This window comes from Dermochelys coriacea, chromosome 2 (assembly GCF_009764565.3).
Source record: "Dermochelys coriacea isolate rDerCor1 chromosome 2, rDerCor1.pri.v4, whole genome shotgun sequence".
Lineage (NCBI taxonomy): Eukaryota > Metazoa > Chordata > Testudines > Dermochelyidae > Dermochelys > Dermochelys coriacea.
The window spans coordinates 234,100,627-234,115,577 of record NC_050069.1 but is presented as its reverse complement, the minus strand read 5'-3'; the positions used below and the strand labels follow the sequence as shown (position 1 = coordinate 234,115,577).

Genomic DNA, 14,951 nt, shown 5'->3' with positions numbered 1-14,951 from the left:
CCCCATTGTGCCACAAAATATATAAGGCCCTATCCATAATGAACATCCCACTCAAAGAGGATTATTCATCTTAATTTAGGGTATGTCTACACCACAGCAGAACAGTTATAGCGCTGCAATTATGCCACTGTAGTGCAGATGCTTCCTTCATTGATGGAAGGGGTTTTTCCCATCAATAGAGTTAATCCACCTCTCAGAGAGGCAGAAGCTACGATAACAGGAAAATTCTTCCAAAGACCTAGCCACATCTACACTGGTGGTTAGGTCAACCTAGCTACAGCGTTCAGGTTGTGAAATTTTGTACAGCTCTGAACCACACAGTTAAGTCGATCTAATTTTTAAGTGTAGACCAGACCTTAGATTGTCATGTTCAATAGCCATGTTGTTAAACACAGATGAGCTAAGCTGCATGAAGTAAATGGCCCTGGTGAAGATGGTCAGGTCTGTTAGGGATAATTAGTAGAGCACTCAAGCTTCTACCAGGTCTGATTACCACAGTGTTTTTGGTTAGTTTGGAGTTAGTGAAGCATAACTGATTATTAGATTTTTTGACTTTATTACAGGTTTCAGAGTAGCAGCCGTGTTAGTCTGTATTCGCAAAAAGAAAAGGAGTACTTGTGGCACCTTAGAGACTAAAATTTATTTGAGCATAAGCTTTCGTGAGCTACAGCTCACTTCATTGGATGCTCAAATAAATTATCTCTCTTTTGGCTTTATTAGTCAGTCAGTCTTCCAAGCGGCAGAAAGGGAGAAAAAGCATACAGAAATTAATTTGGTCAGAGATGAGCTAGGGTATCCATTCCAAGGTGTCTTGGGTCAACTTCCCTTTTAGTAGAGTCATTGGGCTCATTCCTGGTGAATCAAATAGACCAACATGACAGTGATGGAGGGAAAAATATACGCATCAGAGGGCTTCCTTGCTTAGTGACCATTCTAAGAGGTTTACCAATTCTCAGCTTGTCTGAGTGATTTACTCATTATGAAGTGGCAAAGTGAGGGCAGAGGTCAAGACCCAGGAAAGGACAATTTACTATAATGCTACTCTGATTTCCAGAAATAAATATTTTAGTAAGTTTCTTTAAATACACCACTAGCACATGGAACAAAGTCAAACCTGAACAGCACTCCTAAGAAGAGATCTCACTGAACCAAGATGAAAAGGAAAAGCCCATGCTGTACAGAGGGAGAGATCTGTGTAGATGGGTGGTGAAAGAGAAGAAAGAACAAGACAACATGAGGTGAGGGAAAAATATAAACAGTAGCAAAACAGGTCAGATCTTTATTAACAGCAGCATGTTGCCCCTTCACTGCCCTGTGAACTTAGAATGCATTTGATAAAGCTCCACTTGTTCTGACCCACCAGGCATACATTACATATCAGACCTTACTATCAAAGGCACAGATCTACAAATCTTTACTAGTATAACTAGTCAATCACATGACCAGCTCTTTGGAAGCCAATGGAACTACTCACCTGAATAAAGAGTTTTATGAAAGTAAGGGTTTGCAGGACTAAGGCTGAAGTTTCCCATAAAGCAATGTGATTGTATGTGAAGGATTAACTTGCAAGGTTTCCACAGGAAGCACTTTACTTGTTTCTTTTTTAAATGGAAACACCTAAATTGGTTTCCCTAGTGGAAATGGACCAACTTCGAGAGATGGTTAAAATAAAGAAAAAAGGTTTCACAAAAAATGTTAAAGTTGTTTCTGTTTTGCAGGGTTAAAACTGACCCCCTCCACCCCTTCTCCCCCCCCCCAAAGTTTTTGTTGTTGTTGTTGGTTTTAGTAAAATCATTTAAATTATTTGTGAAATCATCATTGAAATTTCTCGTTTACGGAAACCCAGGTTTTTAAGCAAAGAAGCAGCTTCCATGGAGATTCTGCAATTTTGAGGTCCATTTTTTGCTAAAAGTTTCATTTTTGAAAAGTCTTTTTCCAGAAAAAAATTTAAAACATTTTATCCAGAACCACTGGTTTCTTATGATTGCTATCAACTCTTACCAAAAAGAGATTATGTAAATGAAAATGGTAGATGATTTATGGAAGGTAAGTAATTAAGGAAATATTGTAATGCAGTATTCTGTTACATAGGTACAATATGATAGAAGATAGATTTTAGTCAGTAATGCCACTAATCCAAAAACCCGTGCAAAAGTTTCCATTAACATGAGTTGGGGGCATGGGTGGGGAGAAGGGACATATGACATGCTGCACTTCTGAGGAGATTCTCTCTCAACACCTTTATTGAGGCTTTGTCTACACTGGCAAGTTTCTGCACAGCAATGCAGGTTTCTGCATTTTAACTCCCAAGGTATACACACTGCGAAGCCATTTAGTGCACAGAAACTGCGCAGTTGCAGCACTGTAAAAAACACCCTGACGAGAGGCATACTGCTTTCTGCGCTGGGGCTACAGCACCACGGTGCCAGTTTAGACACCTTGGTCGATTATAGCACTGTGATTGGCCTCTGGGAGGTGTCCCACAATGCCTGTTCTCACCTGTCTGGTCATCGGTTTGAAGTCTACTGCCCTGCCCTCAGGTGACCAACCGGGAGCCCCACCCTTTAAATTCCTTGGGAATTTTTAAAGTCCCCTTTCTGTTTTCTTGGTGACGCGTGCAGTGGTGTCAGAGCATCTTTCCAGGTGGCCATGCCTGCTCCATGCACCAGGAGATCCCCTGCTTGGAGCAATGCCAAGCTGCTGGACCTCATGAGCATTTGGGGAGAGGAGGCTGTCCAGTCCCAGCTGTGCTCCCGCCATAGGACTTATGATACCTTCGGACAGATTTCACGATGTATGATAGAAAGGGTCCAGGACCGGGACACGTTGCAGTGTAGGGTAAAAGTGAAGGAGCTGCAGAATACCTACCACAAGGCGCGAGAGGCAAAACGCTGCTCCACTGCTGCGCCCACGAGCTGCCAGTTCTACAAAGAGCTGGAAGCGATAGTCTGTGGCGACCCCACTTCCACTGCGAAGGCCCCTGTAGATACTTCATTGGCTCAAGAGCCAGTCAATAGTGGACCGAGCCAGGAGGAGGAAATTTTGAACAAAGAGTGGGATGGGGACCCAGAGGCAGAGGATGACTCACAGGCTAGAGATGCATGCAGCCAGGAGCTCTTCTCTACCCTGGAGGAGGCTAGACAGTCATAAGAACATAAGAATGGCCATACTGGTCAGAATAACGGTCCATCCAGCCCAGTATCCTGTCTACCAACAGTGGCCAATGCCAGGTGCTCCAGAGGGAGTGAACCTAACAGGCAATGATCCAGAGATCTCTCTCCTGCCATCCATCTCCACCCTCTGACAAACAGAGGCTAGGGACACCATTCCTTAACCATCCTGGCTAATAGCCATTCATGGATTTAACCTACATGAATTTATCCAGTTCTTTTAAACCCTGTTATAGTCCTACCCTTCACAACCTCCTCAGGCAAGGAGTTCCACAAGTTGACTATGTGCTGTGTGAAGAACTTTGTTTTATTTATTTTAAACCTGCTACCCATTCATTTCATTTGGTGGCCCCTAGTTCTTATATTATGGGAACAAGTAAATAACTTTCCCTTATTCACTTTCTCCATACAACTCATGATTTTATATACCTCTATCATATCCCCCCTTAGTCTCCTCTTTTCCAAGCTGAAAAGTCCTAGCTTCTTTAATTTCTCCTCATATGGGACCTGTTCCAAACCCCTAATCATTTCAATTGCCCTTTTCTGAACCTTTTCTAATGCCAGTATATCTTTTTGAGATGAGGAGACCACATCTGTACGCAGTATTCAAGATGTGGGCGTACCATGGATTTATATAAGGGCAATAAGATATTCTCCGTCTTATTCTCTATCCCCTTTTTAATGATTCCTAACCTCCAGTTTGCTTTTTTGACTGCCACTGCACACTGCATCAACTTCTTCAGAGAACTATCCACGATAATTCCAAGGATAGCTCAGTGGTTTGAGCACTGGCCTGCTAAACCCAGGGTTGTGAGTTCAAACCTTGAGGGGGCCATTTAGGGATCTATGCCAAAAATTCGGGATTGGCCCTGCTCTGAGCAGGGGGTTGGACTAGATGACCTCATGAGGTCCCTTCCAACTCTGATATTCTAGGATTCTAAGATCTTTCTCCTGATTAGTTGTAGCTAAATTAGCCCCCAGCATATTGCATGTATAGTTGGGGTTATTTTTTCCAATGTGCATTACTTTACATTTATCCACATTAAATTTCATTTGCCATTTTGTTGCCCAGTCACTTAGTTTTGAGAGATCTTTTTGAAGTTCTTCACAGTCTGCTTTGGTCTTGACTATCTTGAGCAGTTTAGTATCATCTGCAAACTTTGCCACCTCACTGTTAACCCCTTTCTCCGGATCATTTATGAATAAGTTGAATAGGATTGGTCCTAGGACTGACCCTTGGGGAACACCACTAGTTACCCCTCTCCATTCTGAAAATTTACTATTTATTCCTACCCTTTGTTCCCCGTCTTTTAACCAATTCTTAATCCATGAAAGGATCTTCCCTCTTATCCCATGACAACTAAATTTACATAAGAGCCTTTGGTGAGGGACCTTGTCAACGGCTTTCTGGAAATCTAAGTACACTATGTCCACTGGATCTCCCTTGTCCACATGTTTGACGACGCCCTCAAGGAACTCCAATAGACTAGTAAGACACGATTTCCCTATACAGAAACCATACTGACTTTTGCGCAACAATTTGTGTTCTTCTATGTGTCTGATAATTTTATTCTTTACTATTGTTTCAACTAATTTGCCCGGTACTGACATTAGACTTACCGGTCTGTAATTGCCAGGATCACCTCTAGAGCCCTTTTTAAATACTGGTGTTACATTAAGTCACAGCTGTCAGAGCTTGGCGAAGCGCAAAGAGGAGAGGAGGCTCCTGGTAAGTGGTTTTGATTTTGGGAATCACTGAAGTGAGTTGTTGCAGGCAGAAGGGTTGCAGAAAGCAGGTTTGTGTCTGTATGATGCATGTACCACCACATGCCTAGTCTGAGCGGCAGAACAGGGTGTTGACTGACTCCCTCACTTCAAGGGAATCACCCTCAGAGACCTCCAGGAAACACTCATGGGATACTAAGCAACCGCTGCTGCAGGTTCTTTGGCAGAGTTGCTTTGTTTCTTGCACTATTAAATGTAACTTTCCCATGCCACTCTGCCATCCTAAGGGGGAAGAGGAGGGAAGGGCAACTATTGCTGCACAGAGGCAAGCCACATAAGGGCCAGGGCAGAAGCTGCAGTCTTGGAGAAGACCCTCCCTCTGCTCACCCTCACAAACTGTGGAAAATGTGGGGACAGTAATGATTATAAGGCCCCACACACAGTGCTGATTCTCCCCAAGAGCCATGTGCCCAGTGTACAGTACAGTCCTGGAACACTAATTTTCCCTGCTGTTACTCACCATTTTGGGGACCTTATGGCTCATGCGTGCTTGCCTGGGGTCAGCCAGTCAGTAATAGGTATGTGACTAGTGGCTGTATTTTAAATCATTTAATCAGTGGTCTGTGTGTTGCAAACAATACTGCTTCTGTAAAATGTTGCATTTTGGCTTCACAGATATGACCTTGGGAGCCCAGCCTCCCTCTTTGTTATTGCCGGCTGAATGGCTAAGCAGAATTAGAAAGCGGCCACGAAGAACTAAAGAGGTCTTTCTGTGTGATGTCATGATGCACTCTGCAGCCAAAAAACAAGAACTGAAGGAGTGGCGGGACAGCGAGAAGAGGGACAGAAAAGAGAACAAAGCGCGCCAGAATTAAGCCATGGAGCGTCTCAAACACTTTGCAGCGCCAAGCGGTCATGTTCCAAGTGCTACTAGCACTGTAAACTGAGCAGCTCTACACCTACCCTCCCCTGCAGCTACTGTCGAAAACTCTTTCCCATGCCTCCCCCAGACACTGCCAACACTCTTATCAACCTCCTGGCTCCAATCTGTACCCGCTGTATTCCATTCCTCCCCCTTCACAGTCCAGCACTGCGGACTCCCAGTACCCACTGCACTCAACACCTATCCCTGTGCAGTTTAGCCCTGCTGAAGTACAGTATCCGCTGCACTGTGCTTCAAAGGAGACAGTTGGATACAATACCTGGACATACACAAATCTTTAACTGTCCCGGGACCCCACCTCCTCCTAGGACCCTCCATTCCCCCTTCTCCAATCCCCCTCAGTGCTGATGTGTTTTTTTGTTTGTCTCTCCTCCAGTTGTTTTTTAAAAAAAGAATTGTTTTGGTTTGAAAGCCATCTTTATTCCATTAATTCAAAGCAAAGTGCCCTGCAAAGCAACAGGCTATTTTCTTAAACCTTCAAAGTGCATTGTCTGCACCAATCACAATCACCTCCTAGCATTACAAGCACTGCACTCCCGAGCATAGCAACAAATATTAGTGGCTTTCAGCTTCAAATTGCTGCCTTAAGGCATCCCTGATCCTTATGGCCCCAAACTGCGCCCCTCTAATAGTCCAGGTCTCTGGCTGTTCAAATTCAGCCTCCATCTGTGGATGCCTCAGGGGTCCAGCCCTGAGTGAAGCTTTTACCCTTTCCTTCACAAATATTATGGAGAGTACGGCATGCAGCTATATGCATAGGAATATTGTAATTGTATAGGTCCAACCTCCCATATAGACAGCGCCAGCGGGCTTTTAAACGGCCAAAAGCACACTCAACAGTCATTCTGCACTTGCTCAGCCTGTTGAACCGCTCCTTGCTGCTGTCAAGTTGCCCCATGTATGGCTTCATAAGCCACGGTATTAAGGGATAGGCAGGGTCTCCCAGGATCACAATAGGCATTTCGACTTCCCCTACAGTGATCTTCTGGTCTGGGAAGAAAGTCCCTGCTTGCAGCTTCTTGAACAGATCAGTGTTCCAAAAGATTCATGCGTCATGCACCTTTCCGAACCAGCCTGTGAAATGTCCACAATGATCCACAAGCACCTGGAGAACCATTTTAGAAATACCCCTTATGAATAATGTACTCAGTGGCTAAGTGGTCTAGTGCCAGAATTGGAATGTGCATGCTATCTATCACCCCTCTGCAGGGAAGCCCATTTGTGCAAAGCCATCTACAATGTCACTCACTTTGCCCAGAGTCACGGTCTTTCGGAGCAGGATGTGATTAATGGCCCTTCCATCAACATGAGTCCAATGGTTGACTTTCCCACTCCAAACTGGTTAGCAACCGATCAGTAGCAATCTGGAGTAACCAGCTTCCACAGTGCAATCACCACGCGCTTCTCCAACAGCAAGGCATCTCTCATTCTCATGTTCTTACACCGCAGAGTGGGGCGAGCTCATCACACAGTTCCATGAATGTGACTCTCTCATCCAAAAGTTCTGCAGCCACTGTTCGTCACCCCAGACATGCATGACAATGTGATCCCACCACCAAGTGCTTGTTTCCCAAGCTCAAAAGTGGTGTTCCACTGTGGTCAGCACCTCTATGAATACCACAAGCAATCTCGTGTCATAGCTACTACGCATGGTGAGCTCAATGTCAAACTGCTCTTGCCTTTGTAGTTTAAGGAATAACTCCACTACCATTCGTGACATGTTAGTGACAGCAAGCAGCACTTTCATCAACAGTGCAGGATCCATTCCTGCAGACCGAAGAGGCAGAGCAGAGCGCGCAGTACACAAGCCATTGAAAGTTGGAGACATATGCGTACGGAAGCACAGGAATTGCTAGGATACAAAGCAATGCATCAAGGGGCATTGGGACAGGTCCGAGAATACCCCACGATCCCCTCCACCTTCCCACAACTCTTAGCACCAGAAGAGGAAGAGCTGCTCTGTGGGTTAGGTGCACAGAGTTCACTGCTCCAAAGTGCCACAAGTGTGAACATGCTATTGCGCAGGCAGCTGACAGTGTGAACACACAACAGCAGTTTCCCTACTGCAATGTCTGAGCGGTGCTGTATCTGCCGGCATTGTAACTCTGTCAATGAAGACATACCCTGAGATTAGAGATGTGATCTCCCTCCCTTTACTACCCCCCAAAAAAATCGTAAGTATAATTTACTTTTACATTTCTCTCTTTTTAAAGTCTTTTTTAGTAGACAAACAGTATATGCAAATTGCTTAGCTTATTTGTATACTTTCCATCCCAAATTGTATTTTTCCCAGCAAAACACATTTATACATTCCAGAAACCATTCCTACATTCTATGCACTTTTTTCATGTAGGACAACTGATTCATATTGTCAAACAGTGGCAAACAAACAAAGTAATATCATTTAAAATGACATTTGCTTTTAGTTAAAAACTATTTTAAAATAATCACACTACTTAAGGTTAAAATTAGTGAACTATTTAATAAGCACAATCATAAACATGTTATGTTAGAACATTATGATTCTAAAAAATGGACATTCAACATCATTCTAGCCTCTCCTCACTACGTAATGGAGAGGAACTGCAACATAATACACAGAACATACTCTTCTGTAATTCCTAATATTTAGGCATAAATACTCATGTTGGTTTTAGTAATTTTTTTAAAAAAAAACATGAAAAGGCACTATTTTTTTAAACTTAACAGAAACCAGGAAAGATAGCAGAAATTATGCTCTCACAGGATCAATTATTTCATTGCTTTACTTCTCAGTTTGCTTCCAAACATCTCTGATCTAATGCACACTATGGAACTTGAAGGGTATTTCCAGATGCGTTGGAATGCTAACTCAACATATTCTCAAAGCACTCTGGCTGGATTACAGAAAAAAAAAACAAAAGCAGCTGATCAAGAAGATCATGAAGTTAGTATCACTCTAATCTTTTGAGGAACTCCACTTTAACATATTGGGTTGGGAGGATTACTTACATTTAGAGGGGTAGGTTTTGTTTCTGAATTACTCAGATATTATCTAATTAATTTTAGCATTTATTTTTTGCCCTCTCCCCAACCTCTTATGTCCAACCTTACATTTTCCTTCTCATCTTCCTTGAATTTTGTAAATTTCTATCCTAGCTTCATCCCTAGTACAGTCCATCATACTACTCCAGACAGATTGTAATCCCAATTTAGCAAATCTTTAATAAAAATGAACAAAAGATTAACAGTATGGCTCCATCTACACGGACACCCTTTTGCACATCCAAATAGGTAGAGAGCTGCTTTTTTGCAAATGCAAAGCAACATGAAAATACTACAATTAAAAGGACAAAACTGAAAACTCACCCAGCAGTGATGGCTCCTGCCTGTTGGGGCTGGGCCTGGCTCCCCATACAGGATTGCAACCTGTTGCATGCCACCACAGCCATTCAGATATGGCTCAGCTGGCCCTCTCTCATGGTGCAGGGGAAGGAGAGGAACAAGGGAGAGCAGTGGTGTCCAAATTTGAATAAGTATTGTTGCAACCTGCTGGGCAAAATAACTCACACAAATTTGGCCCAGCCATCCCCCGCAACATGACAGAGGGTTGGTTGGGCCAAATTTGAGCGGTGCTGCAATCACAAGTGCCAGGGTGCAACATCCAGGGCAGGACGCAATCCCCCTGTCCCTTGGGGACAGAACCCAATCTCCAGAGGGACAGATATGGATTTAAAAAAAAAAAAAAAAAAAACACACACACAAAAGGGTATAAAAATAATTTCAAGAGCCAGGGTAAACTTAAACCACAACATTCTACCCCATAAGCCTCACCTTCCACTTCTAATGCTTGCTAGAAGAAAACAACACATAAAATGATCTCTGATATTTATAAAACCAATGTAAAATTCGTGCCTGGTATGTAACCACCTCCTGGAACAGCTACAAATTGATTCCCAAATTGTGGGCCGCGGCCCCAAAGGTAAGCCACAACAGTCCCAGGTGGTATGTTGGAGTTGGAGCTAGCATGGGGGGGCACTGCCCCCCCCAATTGTGTATGTTGGCGGAGTGGTGACTGGCAATGTCCCTGTCCAGGGTCAGAGAAGCCTAGCACCCCAGTGGGCATCAGAGGGCAAAGCAGAGCCACTGGGCAGTAGGGAAGGAAGAGGGGCTGGACCCAAGATGCAGCAGCTCCCAGGGCAGCTAGAGGAGGCTGGAGGATTTACGGTCGTTCCCACTCTGAGCTGCGGCACCCAGTGATCCATGGCTGCGGGGTCTCCTGGAACACTGGCTCCGCTGCTACCCCCAGGGATCAGGACTCGTGGTGGATGATTGGGATCATCAAGGTAGCAGCTAGGCCCATCCTGAGCCTCTGCGGGGCACTGGTAGCCCCTGAGCCCTTTCCTTATTCCTGGACAGGAGGTGCCTGTGAGGCATGCCAGGGTGCTGGGTAGGCGACTGGGGCATGGCTGCCAGGTGATCAATCCAGCAGGGATCAATTTATCGCATCTAGTCTAGATGCGATAAATCGATCCCCGAGCACTCTCCCATCATCTCCTGTATTCCAGCGCCGCAAGAGGCACAGGCAGAGTCGACAGGAGGAGCGGCAGCAGTCGACTCACCATGGTGTCTTCACCGCGGTAAGTCGATCTAACGCGGTAAGTTGATCAACTTCAGCTATGTTATTCACTTAGCTGAAGTTGCGTAACTTAGATCGATCCCCCACCCTTAGTGTAGGCCAGGGCTAAGAAGCAGCCACACAGGAATTGTTTCTGGGGCACACCACTACTACAAGGGACTCTCAGTTGTCAAGGGGATTACTACAGAAGATTTTTGGTGTCTTTTCCCCCAGAGAAAAGAATTTAAAACTTAAAGAATCTATCGTCAGCTCTGTGCTCAAATAATCATCTCTTGATACTAACGAACGTGTTAATCTCCACACATTTTCTACTGGGGAAAAGATAATTGAGAAATCTGTAGCAAGTAACTCATGAGTACATAAGAACGGCCATACTGGGTCAGACCAAGGTCCATCAAGCCCAGTATCCTGTCCTCTGACTGGGGCACCTGCCATTGGCCACTAAGGGAATGAACAGACAGGTTATCATAAAGTGATCCATGCCCTGTCACCCAATCCCAGCTTGTGGCAAACAGGAGTAGAAAGGAAAACCTGAATACTCCACATATAAAACAGCTTGGCATGTTATGGAGACTGCACGTGGTCTCCATTGTCAAAGATGTCCTCCTGGAAGTGGACAAAGATCCAATACATGCAAATTCTATTAAATCCATAAAATACATTTGATATCTTTGACATATCTGCAGACCCTGGCAGGAAAAGACTTACTGTATTTGCACTGAAGTGAATATTTTTCCCCCCACGAAGGTCCAAATGCCAGTGTTGACAATGTGTCATCATCCCAACAGCTTCCTCACACAGACTGCTACTTTGTCAGCTCTCTTATTTGGTGTGTGGATAGAAGGTCATTAGAGAAGAGACACTTTGAGATGCAGTTCAACAGTATGCCGATGATACTCGGTACTGCATCTCTTTCCAGGCAGTGCAGTTGCAAGTTCACCAAGACCCGGACTATCAATTTCCCAATATTTAGTTAAGACGGAAGTTTGAAAGTCCTGCTGGATGTAGCAGGAATCTCTATGATCAAAAAATATTTCCTTATTTAAGTTTGAGTGAAAGGTTGGATGAGACCTACCTTCCATAATCAATGTTAAAAGGCTAAGGGAAGCAACCATAGAAGATTGCAGAAATTCATCAACTACTTAGAGAGCTTTTAGTTTTTTGTTACACAATTTCTCTGCTTACAGGTTCTGTTGCATTCCTCAGTTACATCTAGATATTCAGATAGCAAGCAGATAAAGCACTCTTCATCCTCTAGGCCCCTTCTTCCCCAAGACCCATCTTCCTTCAAGTTTCACTGGATCTCTCACCAGTTATCCAAGCTTCTACCATCTCCAGAATGGATTACTTTCAATCTGGGACTACACTTCAAGCCTAGCTGAACACTTTATCTGAAACAGCATATTCTGTGTATCTGCTTAAAGGTACTTCTCTCAGGCAACATATTGCACTTGTGCTTCAGAACAAAACTATTTCTAAATAGTTTCCAGGTGCCACTCAAGATGTTGTTTTATATTTATAAAAGCCCCTTGAGGTTCGAATACTGTGCATTTTATAGACTACTTCGCTCTCCTTGTGTGGTAGCCATTTAATGTTTGCTATTAGCTAGAATACTGAAGTCAACAATCCCTAGACATTTTGTTCAAGGGCTGGGCAGTTTTCATAGCGGAAAAACCATTTACAATATAATTTATTCCCTGTTTTGGTCCAACAGTCAGAAAGCCTGCTGACCATTAGAGCACAAAGTAAGGTCGACCTATTAACTCAGTTTTTCTGAGAAGAGAGAGATGAGTGGGGAAGTCTCAGTTGTTGTTTATTAGGTAGAATATTAATGATGACACTACATCAATCTGAAATTTTTTATTCCATATTTTAAAGACTGAACAGTTCATGTGCCCAGGTTTTAGCACAGATGCATTACTTAGAAGTCTAGATAAATACTTATATTTACACTGAGATGAACAGATGGGAAAACTCTAGGTACACAAAAAGTAGCTAAAGCATTAGTAGCTCTTTTTTAGATGCGATAAATAAGGCATATATAAAAGTTGGAAGATTCTGTTGTGCCTTTAAGAACCAGAGTCTCACTTTGAGGCACTGACCAGTGGAGACCCAAGCATTAAAAAATGCACCCAGAAGGAGAAGTGACACCTACACTTCATTTTGACAAACATGTGCTCTGCACTGCATCAGATTCAATTCACCAGTCACGGCAGAACTGATATAGTGCCACCTTTACACCATTTTTGAAATATCTTTCATCACTAGTAGTACACACACTGCACTGGTCCTTGAGCACAAGGACTGAATTCATTCCTTCCAAGGCCAGCCATTACCTGACCTTATGTGATCTGCCCTGGAGCTAGTTTCTATCCTTTTCAGCCCCAGGATAAAATGTTTTTAAAAGGTTAAGGGTCCACAGTCAGTGGAGCCTTCTCTGTCCTATTTCACTTCCTTTCCACTACTCAAGTGACGCAAAGGAAACAGAAGTCATTCATGTCAACAGCAGGGATTTTCCAGGGATGAGGCAGATATCTAGGTGGCAGGAAATACACCATTGGTCAACACCACAGGGCCTTAGAGTAGGAAAAGCAGTAATTTCACACACAACTATATATGCAAAAACACAGCATTGCTCTATAGCTATACAGTTTACAAGGGACACCATCAACTTGAGATATACTCCATTTTAAAAATAGTTAGAGGTAGCTTGAGATATTATAAATCAATGAGACAATTTAGAAATGTATGATTTTACAGTTACATTTTCCTTCTCTTTTGTTTAACAAGTTATCATAGAAGATTGAGGTTGGAAGAGACCTCAGGAGTATGAAAGGCTCAGGTTTTCTATTATATGTACAAGGCAAACTGAAAAAAAGAAAAAAAGTGACTTCTCTATTTGTTTCAGTAGCCTTAGGTATTACTTGGAATAACAGAAGGTAAACATTTAGATAAAAGTGTGATGTAAGTTGGTGTCCTTTTGAATACTGAAGGAATTTGCTACTACACAGGTACAATCTTGCACTCTGAAATATTTGTAACTTTATTATAACTAATTCAATTTCCTTCCCCATCCCCCCAATTTAGCAAAGCATGTGCTGCTCATTATTTACATGTCAAATTTCATTTTTCATAGTTTGAGTTATACTTCACTTTTTCTTTTAAAAAAAAAAAAAGGAGGAAAAAAAAAGGTGTTAATTCTCAAAGACAGGAAGTGTGTTTGCACACATTCTCTCTCACCCCGATGCCCCCCAAAGAGAAAACAAGTAAAGTTTCAGCCTAAAAGTGAATGGTTTGGAAACTATAAGAGATTAGGAACAAAAGAAAGGAGACAGAAGAGACAATAATGGAAATTGTTTTTGCAATTTTAACTATATCTGCAACCACTATAATACTGAAGATTACATTCACATGATCACAACACTAAAACTTGATCCTGATCAATAGGCATAAAAGTCCCATTCCATCAATTTAAAAGATGCAGGTAGACTGCTGGGCCTGCACAGGGATGTCTACACTGGAGCTGGAAGCAAATCTACAGCCCAGCTAGACAGATTTGCGTTAGTATGCAAAAAACAGCTGTGTGAACATTGCAGCACTGGTGAAGGCTCAGGCTAGTCAACCAAGCTTCAGCCCTCCCTACCCCAACTCCAAGCTCGGGTGGTTAGTGCAAGCCTTCACCAGTGCCACAACATCCATGCAACTATTTTAGAGTGCTAGTGTGAGCCCCACAAACATGTCTGTCTTTCCAGGCTGGAAGATTAACTCCCAGCTGCAGTGTAGCATATGCCATGGAGCCCCACTTAAGTCAACAAGGCTCTGTGTGGTTCCAGCCAGCCATTCAAATGTTGTAAATGGCAAGATCTGCACCAGAGTCTTTAGTATTATTTCCCATTACACCCACAATACTGGGCAGGTGTTTTCTTTTGGGTTTTTTTTCTTTTATTATAAAGGATTTTGTGTTGCTCTTTTTCTTTTGCTACCTAAGGAAACATACACACTATACAGCTTATATACAGTTCTAAAACAAACATTTGAGGCACATATAATGGGAGCTTGGCAGGCATGTTTTTCCTTATTGAAGTTATTCCCTCCGAAGTTTTACTATTAATAAGGGCTAGAGCCCTGGCCATGTTATGGAAGCATTTCAAATAAGGAAACTAATACCATAGTGTTCCTTTAATTCTTACTGAATATTAGGAAGACTACATAATCATTCTGGTGATTGGATCCATCCAATAAAACATTTGGCTTTAAATACCATAATGGGAGAACAGACCCTTCCAGAACTAACAAAACAGTAGTACAGACAGTTGAAATCATTAAGTCACTAAGGCAGATAAGACAATTTTCACCTGCTTTCTTGTTTAACTTTGTTATTCTCCAATATCTGAGAAGTCTTAATGAATTACATAAAACATGGATAACTTAGTTAAAACTCTGAATGCTTTTTAACACTATTGATCAATGTTTTTGAACTTTTCACATCAGAGCT

The 14,951-nt window shown here is 42.8% G+C and overlaps 1 protein-coding gene across 17 annotated transcripts in view; it reads right to left on the bottom strand.

Annotated features, from left to right (window-relative positions):
* Window positions 1-14,951, bottom strand: part of MLLT10 (MLLT10 histone lysine methyltransferase DOT1L cofactor) — a 232,649-nt gene that overhangs the window by 199,984 nt on the left and 17,714 nt on the right. The window lies entirely within an intron of this gene.